The sequence below is a fragment of the Hylaeus anthracinus genome, unplaced genomic scaffold (genome assembly GCF_026225885.1).
Source record: "Hylaeus anthracinus isolate JK02 unplaced genomic scaffold, UHH_iyHylAnth1.0_haploid 12000, whole genome shotgun sequence".
Classification (NCBI taxonomy): domain Eukaryota; kingdom Metazoa; phylum Arthropoda; class Insecta; order Hymenoptera; family Colletidae; genus Hylaeus; species Hylaeus anthracinus.
In genome coordinates, this window is record NW_026534347.1 from 6094516 (window position 1) to 6117135 (window position 22620).

Here is a 22620-nt window from a genome sequence, read left to right on the forward strand (position 1 = left end):
TTCCAATGCCGCAATTTAAAATGAAGCAGTCGTACGTCAAAGAGAATTAAAAGTCGATATAAAACACAAGCTCTTTCAATTTACACGAATATCACGAAAGACTATATCGATTATTGCGTGCATAAAGCCGACACAAAAGCAGGTGGCCTTCCATTCAATACAGTTTTAGATAAATCTCGCTTACCAAAGTACGTACATCATCTCCATTCGTTCATTCTAGCTTACTGTTATCTCGCATTTCTCGTGAAATATTACTTAGGCGACTTTGTTACCGCGTGCAACTCTTGCACATTTGAGCCAACCGCTATGGCTCGCACGCATACTATAACCGACATAAATTTTCACTTCAAAGAATAATTTCTAATTTTTTACCCTATTCAATCATTCAAATTCAAACTGTCTACAGCCATTGCGTTAGAAATTCTCCAAAGCTGGCTGGTTTTCGAGTAGGAAAGGTTAAGGAGAGGTAGTCATTCGATTTAATACCTTTTAAACGTTCACTATAAGCGTTCGACTCTCCTTTCCACGAGCTGGAAAATGATAAAATCCCAGAATGACTGAAATTCAAAATTGTCTACGATGACACACGAAAGAGGATTCTGAGAGGATGCTAAGAGGGGAATTTATGTTAGGAGCTCAGAGTGATCACGTGGCTCCGCTCATAAAGTCCGACGCTGTTCGCGGATGTAACTCGAGCTTTTTCTTAGTTTCCTTTCCGGGGCATCGTTAAACCGCCGCGACGACGAGGATGCGAGCTGCTCGTCGCACAAAAGAGGATCGATCGACAAAGAGATGTCTCCAGGGTGAAATTCTCGCGAGGTCTGACGACGGTCCGTTCCTCGACGAAGGACGCTCATTGAACATCCACGAAGGAGCGGAACAGGACACACGCGCGAAAAGTGAAAAAACGATTCTTCCTTTCTTTCGCGAGCGAGCCCTGACGAGCTTTGTCGATGCTTATTGAATTAGGGTTCCAATGCAGGTTTGTAGAATTAAGGCTAGAGGAAAGAACGCAGTTACTAATTGGTGTAATGTTGGGTTCGTTTGAAAATTGAACGAGTCATTACCACTTTCGAGGGAAGCTTTCGTTACAGAATCGGAGACGTAATTGTCTGGAGACAACGTCCCCTGATTAGATTAATTAATGGATCGCCGCCGACTCGAATGGCGCAAGCTATTCGCTGGTAGACGTTGCACATTCGGTGAAAACCTTAATGCATTGAACGTTAAATGCGGTGCAAACTACATTACTCGAATTAATAAACAGATACGATGGATTTGAAGCTTGTTATTGTTAACGAGGCGTAGCGATAATGCCATACTCACCCTCTTGGCGGTCCGATTACTCTGTATATCGGTGAAAATACGAGACATGATTGTAAAGTAAAGTAAAATTTGATAATAAAATAGAATAAAAGTTCTTAGATAGAGAAAATATTCAAATAAAATCTAATCATTCTTTTTTTTAATTTTACCAGAATCGAGAGACGAATGGTGAGTAAGGCTGATCAGCTCGCAAGTAATTGTCAAGCTATAAATTCTGGTACGATTTAATCGAAAGCCAATGGCGCGCAAGAATTAATAAAACAATGACACAGGCGTCGACATGCATCGATACCGAATTCATATTATTAATGCCAAAAATTATTGGGCGATCCCCGCATAACTTTTAACCCGAATTCCAGGGATCGCCATTCTCTGGAAATATTTTATTGGCCTGTCAACCTGTCTGCAATCACGTGGAACGTCACACACCCCCGTAAAGTGAAGTTTTTACCGAACGTAATTTTAATCTCGAATGAAGTATTTGCAATTTATTTCACAGGCGTTCAATTATTCATTGCCGTTACATCACCCCTGCTTTCGAAATTCTCGTGCTACGCATTCGCCGGCGCGGATAATCTAACGAACACCGATAAATATTTGTCGAAAAATATTTGCGGAAACGAACGTGATTGGACGTCTTCAATGTCCACGCAAATTTGGAATGAATATTGCACGTCACCGCAACGAGAATCGATTTCACTGGAAAACCTCATGTGTGCGTCGAATAATATTTTTTCGTTAATTAAAGTAGTCGAGTTTGGACTATTGCTTTACATTTCATATCATCATTTACATTACAGGATCTGGCTGTACGAATCGTCAAAAATTTGAATATTTTAACAGAATCGATATCGATAACGAGCTTCCACATATTAATTTCTCAATTACCACGACAAACACGATGTAATTAATTCAAACATCCACGTTTTACTTTCGTATTTAATTCAAATTTTTATCGAAACAGATTTTACCAGAATCATTTCATTTCATTACAAAATCTACCCCTAAAAATTTACGTTGAAATAATTCCCCGAGTATCGCACGAAACACAAGAAAATTGATTAAAAGTTCGCAAAACTACTTCGAATCTTAATCCATTACCGTGCACCTGCGTCGTACAGAATCAATTTAATTTCGAAACCTTTAAAACGAATTAAAACTTCAGTTCTGAATGTCGATATACGGAGCGGTCCAGTGTCACGACAATTTAATAACAAACATTGAAAAATTCATGAGTCCGATACTATTCCGAACCGAAATTCGCGAAAATGTGAGCCTGGAATATCCACGAAGGATGGAAAGACAATCGAGAAATCCGAAAGGTATACGAGACGCGCATCGAAGTCGAATTCGACGCGAGAATAGAAGTTTAGAAAGCAATCGACGAACGACAACTCGAGATAAAAGTTGGAGAACGTCTGTGCTTTTCGAAATGGGATACCATTACTGGTAGAATGTATGTTCCACTTCCGACTGACCGATGCACGAATCCAGAGGGCATGTGTGCGTGTATGCATTCAGTGAAATTGCACATTTGGAAAGGAAAGCGTCATTAGTCAAGCGTCCGTTTCTAATAGAACTCTTTCGAACCGCGTAAGCAAATGGAACTGTTTCTAATCTCGCGTGACAACGTCGACTTGTCGCAACGTCAACCGGTTGTAAATTCCTAAAGCAAATGTCACCGAGGAAAAACTAAAAAATGCACCGCCCACGCATTGTGACAGGGGACGCGGTGAAAACGGAACAATGGTTACCCTTTTTTGTCTTCCGAACGTACACGCGAGTTTTCGCGTTCGCTGGAGTAGCTTTTCTGTTGATTGAGATGCAAAGGAAATTCCAGAAGCGCAATTCCTCTTTTGAAACCGACGTTACGGGTTTTATCATCGGTGCGACGACGTTATCCGCGCTTGGAAACAAAGCTTGCCCGGCAAAAATTTTTCACCGATGAACACTCGGTGATTAAATGGGGCGAATCGCGGGAAATTAGAACAGAGAATAGGTAATGTTAAGTGCATAATAATAATAAAGTTCATCCTGAAAGGGGCCACGCAACCTCAAAGCCAGGGACGCTTGTTTATTCAAGAGTCATTCGCTATTCCGCGGTTGCTCGTTGTTTCCAAAAAAAACTCTCGCATTAGTTGAAAAATAATTAATAGTGGTATGAAACTGTAATTTTTGCGGTTAACTTCAAAAGCAGGATGTGTGCACCTCTGCTGGATGCAATTAGATGGTTTAGCACGTATACCTCTTGCGTGATAAAAATAATATCAATTTACTACTGCATTGAAATCTCGAATAATTGTAAATATTATTTGGCTTGTATAATTCCTAAAAATTAAATTACATTAATGCGAGAGAAAAAAATAATTCAGGTCTGAAAGGATTATGTGAACACTCGTCAAAAGTCAGATTGCCATTCGCAGGAGAAGGAACAGCTCGCTAAAAGATTGATATATCCTTTTTCTTCCCCAGGTCGTGAATAATTCAATTCATCCAACGAAAATCCCCCTCGAGTGGCTCCATTCTCTGCGAGAATATACGTGCAAACATATGTCGGCTTTATGCTTGATCTGCTATCGCTCGTAAAAATTCCCTTTCATCTTCCAGCTGGGACGTGTCTTCCGAGAACGCGTAAGTACATCGCGATATCGTCTCGCTTTACAGCAGTCCCGTCGAACGGGAGGTAATAAAAACGGACATATGCGATTCATTCTGGGGCCACAAACCATCGAATATGTCCGTGACGGAGGCGCGGGGCCACGTTGCTGCGATGTCGGGATGCATTTCGCGATACGTGCCCGGAGCACTGATTCTTCCGGTGACCGATCGCAGCCGTCGCTGGGCCAGAAGAGCTCTGTGATCGCTACACGTAAACGCGCAATGTACGAGCCGAGATTAAGTGTTGCCTGCGATGCCAGATGGAATTGATGAATTAAACTTCATCTCGATTCACGTAGTAATCGACTGCCAAAAAGTTATTACAGCCACACTACAGGCTGGATCATAATTGGATTACAAAATAGAATCCAAGGTACAACGAAGTGGCAATTGAACTTGAAATCATTTTAAATGTAAAGCACACCTCATCCCCGATCCGAGAATGTAATAATGTAAGGTTAACGTAACATTGAACAATTAATATGAAAATAAATGTTTTTCCGCTGAATGTCTTTCCAACGATAATTATATCAAAATTTATTCCGAACGACGTCAACTCAACCGAAGAATCCATGACGATTCAATCACGTAAAATATTTATTTGACATATATGTACCTTTGCATTTGTAATGCACTTTCATTTCGTAACCATTAATTTTATTACTGCGAAACGTTACAATACGCAGTTATATGGCTCCATGGTTATATTAATCGCGAATGTAACGTCAGGTATTATTATATCTGCAGCATCGCGTCCGTTTAGAGTAGTACGTGTGTGCATGTGTGAGGGGAATGCATGACCGAGATTCCCTGCGAAAAATATGCATCTGAGGTTTTGGGGAAACATCAAAGGGAATTTTCGGGAACTGGGTCCGCTTTGTGGCTTGTATACACGGTAATCACGGAACAATTAGACGATTTGCGTTTCCACTACTGTTATACACAAGTAAAGTTAAGGTAAATCGACGCGTGCTATGGATAACAAGGGTTATTAGTTACTTTATTATGAAATCCCAAATACGGAACACACATCACCCGGAACGGTATGCAATCGCTATAATCGGGAACGATAGGCGATGGATGAAGTTAGCAATCCTTCGTATCTACATGGTCTACAGGGTGTCCTAAAATTCTACATCAAAATTGGACCAATATAATATTGGTTTATTTTTCATAATTTCAATAATATATCATAATGGAGTTCCCATTTATAAATCATTCTTTTTCTTGTTGTTCCTCACAGGATCTACTTGGAAACGTTTGTCCTAAATGTTTCAAGACACCCTGTAGTGGCACGCACCGAAACCCGACGCAAAGTTGCGCATCCACTATTATTAATAACATTAGGCGTGAAGTACTCGTGCCTCGCGCGTCCCTTAGGTCTCTGTCGCGGAATTGAGTTTTTAATTAAACGTACACCACTCATCCATCGGTCAGCTCGCGACCTGGATTAACGAATTTATCGATAAATCGCATTACGGCGCGCCGCAAGTCGCTCGGAATTCGAATTTCCCTTAACGCGTCGGAATTAGATTTTGGAAGAATTTGCGCGAACTTGAGCGAGCCTCGACTGGTAATTCTGGAAAATATTCTATTATAAATCAGTTTTAGACATTCAAGACACTTGAAGGGGATTCAGTATTCATTTAAAATATTTAATAAGTATCGATTTCAACTAGATAATAAGTACAGGATACTTGCTAATTTGATTGCTGAAGATGGTAAAAATTATTTATGTACTATAGTTGCATGAAGATTGGACGGTAGATTAATTAAAATAATTCATTAAAGGTTAAGAGGTAGCAAGTATCCTCGTCATCACGATCCGAAGCCTCAAGCTCTCAAACTTCCAAAATATAAATCTTGGAGAGATCCCTTGGGAAAATTGTAACGCAAGTCGATAGAATCCTCGCATCATTATCCTCCCAACGCTAACTTCACCAGACTCGTTGTCGAGGTCGAGCCTGAGCCTCCGTACGCAGTTTAGAAGCCACGCGGGCGAGTTATCGCGCTCCATCGAGCTCGATTAGACGCCGCCTGAAAACCCAGGAAAGTGGCGCGGGCATAAATTGGGAACCTCGTGGAACGTGCGAGGAAACAATGCAGCGAATTAAAGGAAACTTCCGGTGAAAGCGAACGGATACGGAAGAAGTCGAAGAGAAAATTTTGCAGTCGCCGGCGGTTGTTGCCAATCGTTCAGGACCGAGCCGCGGACCTTTGTTCGAGTTTAGCTTATCGGGGGGTTACTTTGAAAGGTCGGCCCCACTCGATCCGGGTATCATTTACGAGAAGACAAAGTGTACCTCGGCCCGTATTCCCAGAAAGCGGCTTTTCGAAGGTGGCCAACGAAACCTCGCGCCAACGTTCACAGGCACGTACCAGTTCGTAATCCAGCGAATTTATAGGAGGGATCACTGGCTACACAGCCACAATGCTCTGGCCATTTTTACCTGGCGGGGAACGAAAAAGCGCGAAATGCCCGGATCACGAAGGGTGTCATTTTACAAATGTTGCCTCGACGGATTCGTCGTCGAAAGGTTCGTGTAAAATTGAAATTCATCGACGCAATTAACGAAATTTTTGGTGTTTATTTTCAGCAGATATAACGAAAGATTTTTCTTTACATTCTCAACAGATACTTGTAGAGAAATTATTAGTTTAAAGCTTTTGAAGTTTTTAAATTATAATGGTACCATTTACTTTACATCTCAAGCAGCTGTTCTTGATATTAACGAAAGGTTAGGCGATTAGATGACTATTACCTGCGTCGAGTAATCATTCGTTGTAGAGTGCTTTCTGATGATGGCAATTTCCACATCGTCAGCGATCGATAATGAATAATAGCGCTCGATTTTAGAGTTGAATCATACACATCGATATATTCTACCTTTATTCTTCTGTAATATTATTCTTCGCGTGGAACGTTGTTCTCTTTTGACAACAATACACGACGCTCCGGCACTACGGATCATTAATATTCCGTCCATGTAACGTTCTCATTCTATCGGTTCGTTAAGGGAGTATTCAAGTCCGCCATTTTGGGAAAAATCGATTTTTTTGCATTTTGAAAAGCCAACGGACACTTTGAAATTTATTCAAAGGAATGTAGACGAACCAAGTTGCAAGACATTTATTAAGTTATTTATTTTGCCATAAATTATGAGTGACTACTTCGTACAAAATGTGTATGGTATTACCAAACTCGTAAAAGCTGATTTGTACATGGCTTCTCTACTTTAGCGAGACTTTTCATGTAACTCGTCTGTATACGAAATCTCTATGCGTATTCCTGTGACTTCAACCCTTTCGCGAGAAACAAAAATGTGGAGGTGTAAGCTAAGCTACATTAATAGAGTCTGCAAAGGGTTGGATTTTAATTATCCATGCGAACGTTTTACGACAAAACGAAATAAAAGATTTTTGAGAACCTTCGTACACTAAATAAAGTAAAGTACAACAAATCCGTGTTAATCCCAGTAACGTTATTATTAATTCAAAAGCTGTCAGTTTTAATTCAAACGCCGCCACTTTGTCAGACTTCAATTTTCGTATTGCGGTCTTTTGTCATCGCTGCTTAGGAGACTCCATTGATGGCGCCAATATGCCTCGCGTAATGGTGAAGTCCAGAAAAATTCTCTCGTTTCTAAGCGTCGTATATCTTCACGCTTTAGTTAATATCTATGCAAGTGCGGCACATGTGTTAGCCAAGAAATATGACGCAAGTTTAACGAGGAAATTTTTCTTAAACGTTGTGAACTACTTCCTGGTACGTGGATTTATGCACGCAGCGTAAGGAGGAGCTATCTTGAATGTAAGGAGTATATGACAAACACAATGCTCGAGTGAGTTGAGAGTATCGAACAGAGGTAATAGCATTTATTTTAAGGATGCAGTTTTCGTTTAAGGAAATAACGAAAGTCGTGGTTAATCATGAATCTAACCTTAGATATTAAATTTAATAATGAGATCTCTAAGATTTCTTCAGAATTATAATAGTTTCGTTGTCCTTCTATTCTTCATACCGCGCGACTCTATTAATGATGCCAATCAACAGTGGTTGGTATAATATCAAAACTTTCGTAGTCTTAAGCAAATCTTAATTATTAGTGGGGGTACACCAGAAGTTGAGACATCGCTGTGTGGCCAAACGAGCGTCTGTTCATTGTATAATTTTCATATCGCCAAGTGCCGTCGAAGTTTACGGATTGTTCCTCGCTCCGAACAGTGAAACTTCGTGGACATGATCACGTCAACACGGTAACAGAAACTTGTAGCTAAGCGCATTAATGTAAATTACTTGGAAGAGTCTAACGTCCCCCATCTCGCGAGAGATCGATATTTTGTTACATGGCTCGCTATAAAAATAGGATGTAAAGTAAACGTGAATTGTTTATCGAGTTGAGTCTCGACGTGAAAGTGAGATATATAACTCTATCTTAAAAAATGGAATTTCTGAGATGCTAATTAACTAAAAAAATAATATAATTTGTATTTGCTCTAAATTTTCTTCTGTGTGAAATGTTTGTTTAGCCAGTAGTTCGTCTGATTTTATTCAGTCTATTTTATGAAATTTGTTTACATGTTTCTTCCCTTTAAAATATCATGTTACACACACATGATATTTCTTACTCCATCGGAATTTATTTATGTTCCCTGCGTCTCGGAGGAGAATAAAGAGAGATAATGGTGCTCCTTGTATCAATAACTTTGAATTTTCATGAGAACGATTTCCCATTGTGTATTGCATATCAATTACGCTGGAATCGAAGGTAAACAACATTTTCAAGCACCGTAGTTCCACGCCTCGGTGCGGTTATATTTCTTTTGACCTCCCCACGTCTCCCGTTTCGACATTGGATGTAATTCCGAGCGATACTATTGGCTCCGCCGAAAGCCTATTTATTTTTTAATCTGACACGTACGCTGGCCCACTCGGGCAATCTTGACGAGTGTGCAGTTTTCATTTCGTGGGACTCCAGCTCGTTGTTTGCCTGACGATGCCTTTCAATTTTATATCACTGATAACGCAGTTTTTATACCTACTGTTAGTTCTGAAAATATTAATGCAATTCATGTGCCCCAATATTATTACCAATTCGAGAATGTCAATAAAACTCTTATTAAATTATCTGTCCACAGTGGAAATATATTTAAACGCCAGAAATCGATGATATCGCAATTAATTCTGATGAATATTTCACGTTATTTATGTCAATGAATCCGTAGAATTAAATTATTATTTTTCCTTTAAATGGTGACAGAATTGGAACCCCTTTATTGATCTGCTGTAACAGGTCGATTGAAAATTTTAATTTCATTTTAAAAGATACAATGAATATATATTGATTTTAATGTAAAATATGACACGTTTCAAAATCAGAATATTATTTTAATAGCAGCATAATGTTACTTATGGTTTGTAATATTAATGTCACATTATTTGTTTTGCTTTTGAATGGTTGTTGGATCGAAATATGAGCGAAATTAAAAGAGCAGGAATTCGTTTAAATCCCCAGGGAAACAGCGCGAACGTTCAGAAGCGTTCATTCGAAAGGAAACATCCGAAAACAGGACGATTTACTAAAAAAGAGCACTGCCCGTTTTTCGAAGCAACAATTTAAAACAGACGAACGCGCTAGTTAAATCGACAGCTGTCAACAAGTTTCCATGTCACTTGGTCCTCTTACAGCGAACAATTTTGGAGTCACTGATGTTTTATCCTTCACGCAGATGCCAGTGACACGTTCCCGATACCAAACTATTTATCGTTCCGGATCCGCGGTCTTTTTCGAAATGAAATTATCAAAAATACAACCTCGCCTCCACCATTTCGACGTTTTAGGTTTGTTTCAGAGTAGGTGAAGAATCCTGGGCAGAACGTCAAATTTTCATTTTGTAATAAAACGGTTGAAAACCACTGATGAATGATTTTTTAAAAAAAATGTGAATATTAATGTGAAACGGTGGTTCACCCCTTTTCTTAAAATATCTTTGAATCGAATCCGAGCTATATATAGGAAAAGACGAAAACATGTATTCCGTGCTTCACAAGTAGAATGTGTACGCCACTGGTCAGACAAGTCTAAGCGCAACTTACTAGCAATCCAATTAAATAATCATTAATATGGATACGTCTAACCCCTCGCACAAATATCACACCATTAACAAAGGAAATAAAAAGTCGAGTGCTAACCCAAACCTACCCAAGCAACACGCAAATATCCTCGCAACCCCCGAAACGAGAAATCCAACCACGGATAACTAATACACCGTGTTTCGTAGCTCTAGTACCAGACACTTCATCGATCTAATTTCCTTTGACCGAACGTCGCCAAAGTTGCTGCTAATTCGAGCCTTTCGATTGCACGCGAAACAGTATGCTAATTACCCCGTCATGCTCTTTCATTCCCACCAACCGGAGAGGGTTGCAGTTGACAACTGTGGCCAGCGGGCCGACCCCGGTGCGTGTTACCTTTTCGACCCGGAATAGGTGTAGTATTTAACGTTTGTTGTTTTCAATTAGATCGTCTGTCTGCCCCCGCCCTCCCACACTCGTTTAACGACAGATTATACAGGAAATACGTCGTTACGCCTACGATTAACGAGTACGAACGGACTCGATTGAGTTTCGCCCGCAATTTCCACGCCCCCGGCCTGTGATTACGCTAGCATTCTTTCGCGTTGACATTTTTAAGCGAGCACCGAGCAAACGTCGCGCTGATTGCGGCCGGAATTTATGCAGGACATTATATATCGCCCAAGTGTGTACGTTTTTATAGAGAAGCGGATGATTAAAAGTTGGGCGAGTCCGGGTTCTCACGTGTCTGCTAATGCAATCGCGTCTCGACCGGCTTTGGAGCGTCTGTTTCGCTTTCGAGCGAGATTTTCTTGCACTCTAATTCGCATTCACGTTCTTTTCAACGGTTTTTCGCTTCATTCGACGCGGCTGTCGAAACCACGCGGATGCGTCACGCAATTTGGGTCGTAACTTTTGTTAGCCGTTGGAAGAACAGGATAGAGAAGTAAGTTAAATAGTATAACGAGCTCTGCTTTCTTTGCGATCTCACGTTATTTTTTATAGATACAAAAACCACCCTATGACCTTTCCCAAGAGCGCAGAAACACGTTCGCAGACTGCAACTTCAATTTTTTACTTGCCTAATTGTTTTTATTTTGAATGTCTGGCTAAACGAGCTATTAAACAGATTGCGGATTTTATACAAAACGCGCGGAGAATAAACGCAGTTGTATTAAAAGAAGTATTCATGTATTTGTATCAAATCATGGAATGTATTCTGCTTATCATCAGGCTCTATTGGCATAAATGCAATTAAATTCGCAGTCGAGTTAATAATAACCTTTTTATTCGAGTCGCGTGGTTTTCGTTATATACGATAACGTAGTAATCTCGTGTAATACGATAATTGAAATGTCACTTCGAATTACGTTATTTTAAATGTGCTCCGGTCTGTATCGAGATTATACAGTAAACAACTGATGGACGTGTTTTTCACTTTTTTATACCAAAGCTTCGTTAAATATTCACGAGTACAAGAACCTGATAATCCAACTGTTTCTATTATTCTAACTGCTATAATTATCACTTCCGATAGTGGATGTCCTTTTGAATTATCTGCGACCTGTGCGATTCAAATTTCCAATTCTAAACATAGCAAACTATAGGTTAGGAGTTATTTCTGATGGAGCATCTTGTTCGCGGAGGCATTGATTCCGTTAGTACCAAAGACACATTCTATTTTCTCTCATATTTAGAATAGTCTAGAGGACAGTCGACTAAATGCGACAAATATGATTTCTGAAGATACGCGAAACAATACCCTTTCAGTATGTATCGCGGATACCATATGTTATCATTGATTTTCATTTGGCTCGAGCCATTCAAAAGCTACCTACTGGCGTCTGCCGGGAACTTTCCAGACAAGCCAATATTTCACCGTTCATTGAATTAAGCGTTCGACTTTGATTAATTTCGAAAACATATCGGTTCCCAAAAAGGTGTTGATTCATCCTCCATTTCCAGTATATTCGTTTAAAAAAAATATTAAATTCAATAATATATTGCTGCGAAAAAAGTGCCAAATTTTTGTTTGAAACATAAACGCTGAGAACCACTGATGACTGCATAGTAAGTGTAAGTGACGAAGTAATGATATAATTTAAACCTTTCCTTCAAAATTTCATTTATGGAAAATTGGAATCAGGACCAATAAGTAGAATAACTCTTAGTCTGTGTGTCTCAAGTAGAATGTACACCTCACTGGCCAGACAAGCTCCAGTGTAACCTACATAGTCATTAATATAGATACGTAGCAACACTCAAGCACTGCGTTGGGCTATCAAATAGATACGAAGTTTATATTTCCCCCGCGAATCCATTTGTTTTTGTTCGAACACTAAGAACACGTTCTTTTCGAATAGCCTAAGGCGTATTATCCGCCGCAGACATTTTCAGCGCGGCTTTTGCCCATAGCGACTGTATCAGAAACGCTAGATAAATCCAGGATGCATCGATCTAACCTCTATGCCTGGCACTAACCAAGAAATAAATTGTTCACCTCTTTGATTTCCCCCACGTAATAAAAGATGCACCGAATCTCTTCTTGCGCGCGCGCACTGGAAAGTTTTAACCGGTGGCTTCTATGTTCCGCAAGCAATATTGCTTCCGTTGAATTTCTAGAAATCTGAATACCCCGTGGAATTGCTGTTCGGATCGCGTGCATTATATAAAACGTCGAGTTAGTATTTCATCGAATAAACACCGCAAATAAATTGCTATGTAATTGTGTTTCTGATAATTGAATTATCAGTGACGTTCGACCATCTCTGAATTCGAAATGATTTTAATAATTCATTGTTGACAATTTTATGGGCAGAATTTTTCTAACGCGACGTTCTTTCACGTCGTTATTTTTAAACGACATCAATGTATTTTAGCGTTAATGTAGCACGCGAAGATAATCTTATCGGAGGGTAGAGATAGTTTATTGGCCGATCGACTTCCCATGGACGATGAAAAGCTGGTTGAAAGTATTGCATGAGTATGAAAAAAAAAAAAAAAAAAAACGGGAAATGGGAAGAAACGGATCTAGCAATATATTTCCCGGTATCGATGGGAATATGTTAAAATTTCATGCAATTTCGTGGCCGGAAATAATATTTCATTCGCATTCCTATTCCCAAGGCGCATTATTTTCTATCCTCCTCGCATACTATTTTTGGAAGCGAATGCAAATTGCCAATATATCTCCCGACAGATATGCTCAAGTTTTCGTTTTGCACGTGTCACGATATACATATTAAGTTCTAGAGAGGACGATGAGATGGAAACACTCGCGAAAGTAGTAATTATTTGCTGTTCTTTAATTACATTCATGCAACAAAAGTTTGGACGAATTTGGGTCATAAAATTTTCCGAGATGTTAGCACATAGTGCACTTAGGTTTTGACTTATTTTAAATAGTGTAATACGAAAATAACCACTGAAAAATAAGTACGATTAAATTTCCCAGTGATATAGCTCGGGACATAGTCAGACATTGGATAAATCAACCGTTTTGATGTGCGACCGATTAAAAATCACTGTTACATGCAATTTAATTAAAATTCCGCACATCAAAGGGGTGAATTTTCAATAAATTCTTCTTTATTGTTTCAGAATATTTTAATTGCTGTGACTATCTCTCAGTATTGGACCCATCGGCGTTCATAATTGGTTATGCAGTTATCAAAATACAGCCTACGGCATTTAGCTATTGTGAAATTGACGTTAAAGCAGGTTGGCTGTTCATCAATAAACAGTATCAAAAGCGTTCATTATACGACCCCTCGCGACAGATCAGTATCGGTTGATGTATGCATACAGGCCACCGATAGATTAGGAGATGAGCAAGGTAACGCTAGTCAAAGCCCGTACGATATATCGTTCGCATTTCGAAGTAAGTAACCCAACATGGTTAGTCCGAATTGATTGACTTCGATCGCTTTGATCAACACTAAAGTGGATGGATCCTCATTATCTTATCGATAAATGCGTAATTTTGGCAGTGCTATTTACCATTCCAACAGACGATATACGATTATAATTACAAGCCTAAGTTACGAACCTGGTTCTGGATATTTTGGATAAAAGTAATTCTGCAAAATAAATATCAGCTATGACATATATAAATATACGATAAATGGAAAAGTGCAAAACAGTGTATATTCGGTTAAAGCAAGCAAAAAAAATTCTTTCTAAAAAGGAAGCGAAGGCGCGAAATCTGTTATTGTCAAAAGTTCTCGACAGATAAATCTCGTGAAAGTTTAACTACCGATTTATAAAATTAGAAGTAATCTACGTCAAAAGAAATGAATGACACAGTTACGAAAAAGTTCAGCTACACAAAGTTCAGCTTCAGTTGCATCGTTCCACCTACGCAAAGAAAAGGTCATGGTAAATTTTATCCTACGACGAAATGTAACTTCTCTATCTCTATCTATTAAATAAACAGTAGCGGGCAACGGTAATAAAACATTCAGCGGTTAAGAACCATTGAGGTACCATGCAATAAAATCAAAGAAATTAATATATAAAGTAGCTTAACTCTTTTAGTGATCACCATTTCAGTTCAACGTTCTTGGGTGCATACACTTATTTTAATTACCGTGTAATTACCATGACACGATCTGAATATGTACCAAATGTTACATATTCAGCTTATCGAGCTAAATTAAACACGCATTCATACGACACGCTAGCTGCCCGCGAAACAGTTTCCAGATACCGATTAATACGTTTCACTTGTACGGTGCATCAACACACGTGACAACGTTAATATTGCTGCAATTATATGCAACATATTGTATTATTATATATTATATTCACTCGATTGGACGCTTCGATTTTTAGTGGACTTGGTACCGAATCTATTTGAAACCATTTCGCTACCACACGCCTAATCTATCGCTGTAGGTTCTGCATTAAACAGATAACACCATTGTAGTATTTGTAATAAATATGCAAATAATTCGAGTTCTATCGTCTCCCCATCAGAAAATATTCACTTAAACTAACACGATTGTAAGTGTATTGCAATTCAAGTAAATTATTTTAATTGCCTTATTTCGCGTTTATATTAACTTCGAAGCTGATACAGTGCTAAAATTTTAATTCTATCCAGCTCGAGCTCTACCTTCCTTCAAAATCGTGTGTTCCTCAAAGAGTTGAACACATTGTTTACCACCGAAATGTGTAATCAGCTCTGTGCGATAATAGCTTCATCGATAAAGTAACGTACCCAACGATTGAATTCCGCATCCGTATCGATTGCCATTGTTCGAGCATCGGTTCCCTGTACGTCAGACGAAATCGTCAGCATAGATTGTGCCATTGACGTTGACACGTTTGTCAAGCCCGACTCCATTCCTGGCGGTATACAGCTTCGATGGAAATTGAACGGACGGCTTACGAGCTTCGTCCGATGTACTGAATCGTTTACATGCAAGTCTTAAATAAGATGGATCGCCGCCCGTGTAAACCATTATTCGACATGGCGCGCGCCGGAATCGATTAGCGAAATAACGCGTGTTCACTGTTCACTACAACCTGTACCAACCGGGCCATCGTGACTCTTTTGCGTATCAATGATCTAGGAGGTCCAGTGACGTCAGACGGGGCAACTCCTAACGTTGTCTTCGAGGAACAGTGTCAGAAGTCAGTGTCGGATTCTATGGAATCCTGAGGATCCTTGTTTCGGGCTGACTCCTTTAAATTGGAATATATTATATTTACGAAACTCATGAATTTTTATTTGTGTAGTGTGAGGTTGAAGTTGCAAGTTTCGGTGAAGGAAACAGTAGAATTTCAAGCTAAATAGTTAAGAATTATATATTCAATAACGTGTTCATTTTAAGTAGAGGTTTTTGAAAATAGAAGACTTTGTCTTTAAGCATCTATTACATTATTTTCCAATTGTATATTACGATTGAATTATTTCGTGTACCATACGTCCTAAAAAAGATCTCTGTGCATTTTTTCTTGACCTCTATAGCGGTTCAACCCCTTAAACTATCGTCTGTCACTCACCGCGGTTGGTAGCTCTTTGAATCGGCTTTGCCTTGAAGTCTAAGCGGACGCTCTAACCTCGCGTGTCCGAGGTTCGACCAGTTCATCGTGCGACCATTTTTCAGGACGTGACATTAAATTTGTCGACTTCCTTAGAAAGGATGCGATGGAAAATAGGTGAAACAGTAATTACTGAAATGTGCTGGAGCGGAGCAAAAAAGTCTCGATCGATCTCTCGTCACGAAATTTTTATGGAAAATAAGCGAAACATTTCAAGTTTCGATGCTCTAAATCTAACAAATTCTAATAAATTACATATCTTAGCATTTAAACTAACGTGAGACTAGACAATTTTATAACAAGAACACTGAATTTGATGAGAAGAAAACTGGGGAACTTTCTAGCCAAGAAAAGTGAATAACAATGATTCCTCGAGACTGCATTACGTATTAAGATTGTCGTGGTTGAATGCACGCATAGAGGGGAATAAGAAGCGTAGACCTATTCTCAGGGCGGTAACCTCGAGCGGACAACGAGGCGTACAGGTTCCGCGCGAGCGTTCAGCCTTTGTTAAAGGGACAATTAGCATTCTGCATACTGCAAAGCTGGCGAAGGCGTAGTGCTGCGCTCGAGAACATTAGGAAAATGTCGAAAGGTCCGCGGTTGATTACGCTCGGTCTACGATTTACCTGCTCGGAAAGCAGCGTCACTGTCGATCTATCGTCACCTGTTTCTAGCTACGAGTCACTCTTCATACCAATTTATTAATTATAGTCACGATCAATTATTCAAGATATTAGCTACGATGTTATACCAGTGTCAACAACTAAAACATTTATTTGTATGTATCATTGATTGAGGTGTTGATAAATTATTCAAAATATTCAATACAATTTAGATATTAATAACTCACTCTCTATTAACTGCCAGACTAATAATTTCGAAAATTTCTACTCTGATTGAACTTTGTTTACAGACTATCGGAACCTACGTAACCAAACATTTATTGCGATATTTATGTTTGTAATTTCATTGAGATTCAAGTATTTCATTTAAATTCATTTTCTTCGACACTTGACTTTCAAAATGAATATTTTCAGTTCTTCAGTGACAAGCACTGTCACCCACATATGGTGGATCAACGTGATAAGCCACGAGTCAGATAATACTAGCCCCCTTTGACAGCGGAATTCAAATTATTCAAGGTGCTACTCTGTGATGATGTTGATAATATAATCAAGATATTAATAACTCAGCCCCTATCATGCCCACGAGTTATATAACACTACCCCCCCCCCCCTTCGACAGCGGAATTCAAACACTTCTCGACGCGAATTTCGGTGATTACGATGAACCTAATTACTGCGCCCATCCAGAGTTTCTAAAGCCCTGATGGATCTCAACTTTTGGCGTAGGAATTCGCGCGGATAATCAGAATATCCGGATTCAATACCACCTGTGTGAAACGCTGCATCGATTATCGAACAGACTGGGGCTGGAGCTTACAATGGACTTTTATGGACCGTCGATAGACCAGCCACTCATAACAACATGTTCGTGTCCCGCAGTGACTTCCTTTTGCTCGCTTTCCGAATGCTAATACAAAGAGCTTATTACCGTGTTGTACCTTTTATTGTTCTGCCTTCATTAGTTGCGAAAGGACGTCGGGGCAGACTCCTTTCTAATATTATTTCGTTATTTTGCTATCTGAAACGCATTAAAAATATACAACAAAGCTGCCAAGTTTCTCGATTCAATTTTTTAACTGCATTTCATGCTAAGAGTATTAAAATTGTATGCACTGATTAATATTAAATGCTGATTCAAAATGCTTCGGTTATTCGTTAAAAGAAGTAATGTCATAACGAAGAAAATGTGTTGTAGAAACACATTTGATAATACGCGTATTGAAATGGAATTATTTTGAACCTAATATGAAATGGTTACTTACAGGAGGTCTTTGAAGAAGGAGATATAGAGCTGAAATGGATGTAGGACGTTGAAAGAGCACAAATCAGAAATGGATAGAGTAAGGGATCACGGTTAATTGATTTTGCAAAGAATATCTGTTGAGTTTTATAATAGTATTTGATTTAGTGTGTCGAGAAGTAAAAATTCTTGAAAGTACAATTTACAGCAGTAGAGGCAGTAGAGGCAGTAGAGGGTTGAAACTAGCAGCCTCCGAATTAATTCATTCCCTCATCGAGACCATCTGTAGATAGTTTTGCGAGTTGGACGACCAACATTTTCTTATTGCAGCCAAACGTTATCGTAAAGTTTCGCACGTAATAATTGGAATTCGATCCATTTTCAAATATTCAATTAAACGATTCACTGCTGTTCTGCCAATTACTGCGAATATTATTTAAAGTTATGCAGTCGGGGAAGCCTTGAAAACTCCTGATAGATTTGAAGTTCTGCGATATTTTAAGTAGTACCAACACGAAATCAAATATTCCAATCATGAACGATACAGACTATGTGAAGTTATCAAGGTATCCACGAAAATGGAGTGACTGTACTATTGATTCACCTTTAATGAGAGCATTAAACGTCGATGTCTAAAGTCTTTACCATCAAAAGAAGTACCATGGTATTTCAGAGGAATGCAATTGCTTTCAGAACGATCGCCGAAGATCATAAAACATCACGCTTGGGATCCCGAATTGCTATGGTTATTACATAATAAATTGAGATTTTGAAATGCCCACCGTCATCTGGAACGCTATAATATTTACAGTTATTTTTCTCTGGATTTGTATCAGAAGTAATTTCAATATGAAATTCAGAAATTTATATGTATATTAACATCGAATTTATTTTAAGACATTTCAAGAGCTCGAATCACTATAAATTTCTCTTCTTAATCATTGAACAACTTCAACTCTTACCAAACCTCAAAGACGTGACAGTATCTTCGACAACAAGAAACAAAGTTACCGTACCATGAAAGGCCTCCTGGTAGCCAAATGATGGCATTTAGGGTCCTCAGCCCAAAGAAGGCCAGTTTTGCATTCCAGCACTCGTGGAAATCAAGAAATAAGGCTTGCTTCCCCACTTGAACGAGCGCGAAACCCGTTTATACAAGGCCCCATTGTCCTTTTGTTTGGATATTGAACTACTTACGTTGGAAAAGTAGGATTGAATCTAGAAGCAGCGAGCATTGAACGTTCTCCACTCTTTGACAAGACGACGGTGGTCTGACTGGGCCGGTCGTTAAGGCGGTTTTTTCGTGGTTTTATTTAAGTTGGCGCGTGCTCACGTACCGTATCAACGTCCGCGCGTCGCATCCTTCCAGCCGCTTTCTGAATGCATCGCGCCACCACATACGTCATAATTATCACAAGTTAAGATGTCCCGAGCATTTTTCCCCAGACGCCGTTCAGGAAACTAATTAGCTACCGCATAACGAGCGTCGCGCGAACAAAAAGAAGCCTCGTAATTAGTCGACGCTCGCGACTCAACCCCGTATCGATCTCCCACCGAAAGGTGCATGGTCACACGCGAATATTATGAAAAATCGGGTGTAAACGACAGGTCCAACGAGGTGCCACGAATGTCGCGGATTAAATACTTCGGGGTACCTTCTCGAATACGACGCGAGCACTTCAGGTTCGAGCGTTCGAAAATTGTTGCTCGAGCGATCGGAAAGTAGTAATTGAGGGATGAAAGGACACTATTGGCGAGCCAAGAGTGTGAATATTGGTGGTTTCGATGATTTTCTTGAGTGAAATTTCGCGGTTGCTATACCCACGAAATCGATTCTATTTTTTGTAACTTTCTTGTAATTTATTTTTGTAGGGGCAGGTGGCTTAGAAATTGTCCTATCATTTGTTTAATCGTTAAAGCTTTTACTGATAGTTACATTTATACGGATCAAAAATAATTACGATCTAATTTATTTTGAATATCTGGAACAAGAGTTACATATGTCAAATGTGAAGGCAAACACCGTTTATTTTTGCTCGCCTCGTGACGTAACGATGTATAACGCTAGAATCAATCTTTTATTCGGCACATAATGCAAACGATAAATATTCTAAACAAAATATCAAATGTTATTCAATGTTTGAAACATCGAATTTCCCTTCGTCTTGAACCTACTATTTAATTTAATTTAAAAGGACATACCTTGATAAAATTCAAATTTTCGGCTAGATTTCGCTATTGGTTTTTATATCACCCGAATAATGATTAATGACATTCCTAGTATGAAAGTGGAATATATGGGTGAAAAGATGGATTTCTTTTACACCATGAACATCACTCATTGTCAGAGGCATTCTTTATAGAATCACGCGGTACAATAGTTTACGTTGCATCTCCGTCTGAAGAGGATTCGAATCTACCACAATTTTCATGAAACTGTTAGTAATAATAATTTGATTGTAATATTGGCAGTAATACCAACTGTGTTATTCGATACTCGATGTTATTGGATTTGTTAGACCACCATCAGGAACGAGCAAAATTTTCAATTAAATACAAACATAAAATAGTGAATAAATAATTAGCACATATGTATTCATCACTCATTAATACAAAATGTGAACAATAAAATGTTTCACAATAAACAAAATTATTTTTTAATTAATCTGTTCAATCGAATGAACTTTGCATCTGTTGTTTGAATAAAATCGCATCCATTCTTAGCCACGAACCGGTATTTCGGATTTTCGCGATTTAAGTAGTTGGAATTAATACCGTTTGAGGTTTACGGGAACAAACACTGTCCTTTTGATCGGTTGACCAATTGAAATTCCGTTGCCAATGACCAATGATCCGTGACGCAATCATGCGTAGCCTAAATAGATGATAACCGCACGGCACAAATTGGTATCGGTACGTTATTAAACACCTGCTGCAAATGCAATGTTGGTGAAACGTTCAAACACTGTTTTACGCATGAAAGCCTCGATCATTATTCAACTGAGCACTCCACTTTTCAAACGATAAATATTTGGGTCTATCGATCAGGCTAGACAGTTACAGAAGTAATATTCTATGACGTGAACAAATCTTAGAATAATTAACTTTTTAATTTTAATTCAAAAAGGATGAAAGAATATTTCTAAATTCTAATTGATTTAAAACACAAAAAATGCAGAATAATATCGAAAATATAATTATTATCAATACATAAAATATTTCTTTACTACTACTTTATAAAATACTCTTCTCAATGGTGACTGATTTAAATGCTTCACTACTTGGAAATCCGTATTTAAAATAATATACACGGAAGAGTTTACGCCAGATTGGTTTACATAATCGTATCATCGCGCTAACAAAACCACCAAATCCGTTAATCTCTCAACACCGCCGCTGTTGAAACTTTCTAAATAAAAGCGACAAGGTATCCTCCATCATTAAAATCTCTGAACCATTCCCGCCCAAGCAACCGTCTCTAAAACTTCGAAAATTCCCAAGAAACTTACGGAGTAATATTCACCTTGTAAACCCGTGTAAATGCATGACGAGGAGCGTTTGCAAACTACATGACAAGCGCAAACGTCCTTATTGTACATAAACGAGGTGAGAAAAAAAAATTGTAATAAATATCATTATTCGCGAAAGGTATTCGAGGTTCATTTTAAAAACAATTTTCAAACGTTTCTTTCTTTTACACAATGTTGATTGAAACGATACTATTTATTTGAATAATAGGTTTAATTATAGAAGATCAATACTTAGTTTTTGTCTGTCAAATATTTTATTACGCGATTCAGGTTTTAATTTTGCTTGAAAAAGTGACAGACTCTTATTCTAATCGCTAGCCTAAATTTCCACCTACACAAGAATTTGGCTCATCTCTGTCTCTTGACACACTTTTGCAAACCTGTCAACCACTTCGGGCCAGCACTTAGATGCAGTGATTACTTTTCTTTTAATGCACACCAATTTCGTCGCAAGTGATAAAGTGTACGAAGAAAAAAATAATTCGAAACTTAATTTCAATTACTAAATCACGATTGCTATTCTATCATTGCATTGCAAAAAGAAACATAGCTGATACTCCAATAACAATATCTACTATCTTAGACTGGTTTGCATCAAAGTTCCCAAGAACGATCAATGAATTAACGAAGAAAAAGTAAAGTAATTTCAGACTTACCAATGAAAATCCAACGTTCCCTTTATCAGTCCTCGTTATCAGCGTCGTCGAGGTGGATCTGGCTCAGGTAACACGATAACATAACGCACGACTCGTGCAGCACGGTCGGCTGGCAACTGACTGCTCGCAGTTTGAAAGCTCGCGAGTCTTCGGGGGCGACCTCTGCCACCACCACGTGCTTCCGATGGATCCGCCACCCGGCAGCGCCCTCCACGGTGATCCTACGAAACGTCCATTGTCCTCGAAAATCTTCGTAAGCTCGGCTTTCCGTGTTGCAACACTCGATCCGCCGGCGATATCGCGGCGATGATCAACGCACGCGTGGAAACTGTAAATAAAAGGGAGCTTTGTCGTTTCGTTCGCGGGTAATCCGTTTGCAGTTGCAAGTTGCATTCATTGCGCGGGGCTCTTATGGGAATTTACCGCCCGTGGCGTGCGTGTGACTGCTTTTTCAGTT

The 22620-nt window shown here is 39.0% G+C and overlaps 1 protein-coding gene across 1 annotated transcript in view; it reads right to left on the bottom strand.

The window, feature by feature from the left end:
- Positions 1-22280, bottom strand: part of LOC128890128 (zwei Ig domain protein zig-8-like) — an 86031-nt gene extending 63751 nt beyond the window's left edge. Inside the window, exon 1 of the mRNA XM_054148359.1 lies at positions 22164-22280. The gene's annotated coding sequence lies outside the window, so the exon portion shown is untranslated. The remainder of the gene's footprint in view (positions 1-22163) is intronic.
- Between the last annotated feature and the right edge of the window lie 340 nt (positions 22281-22620).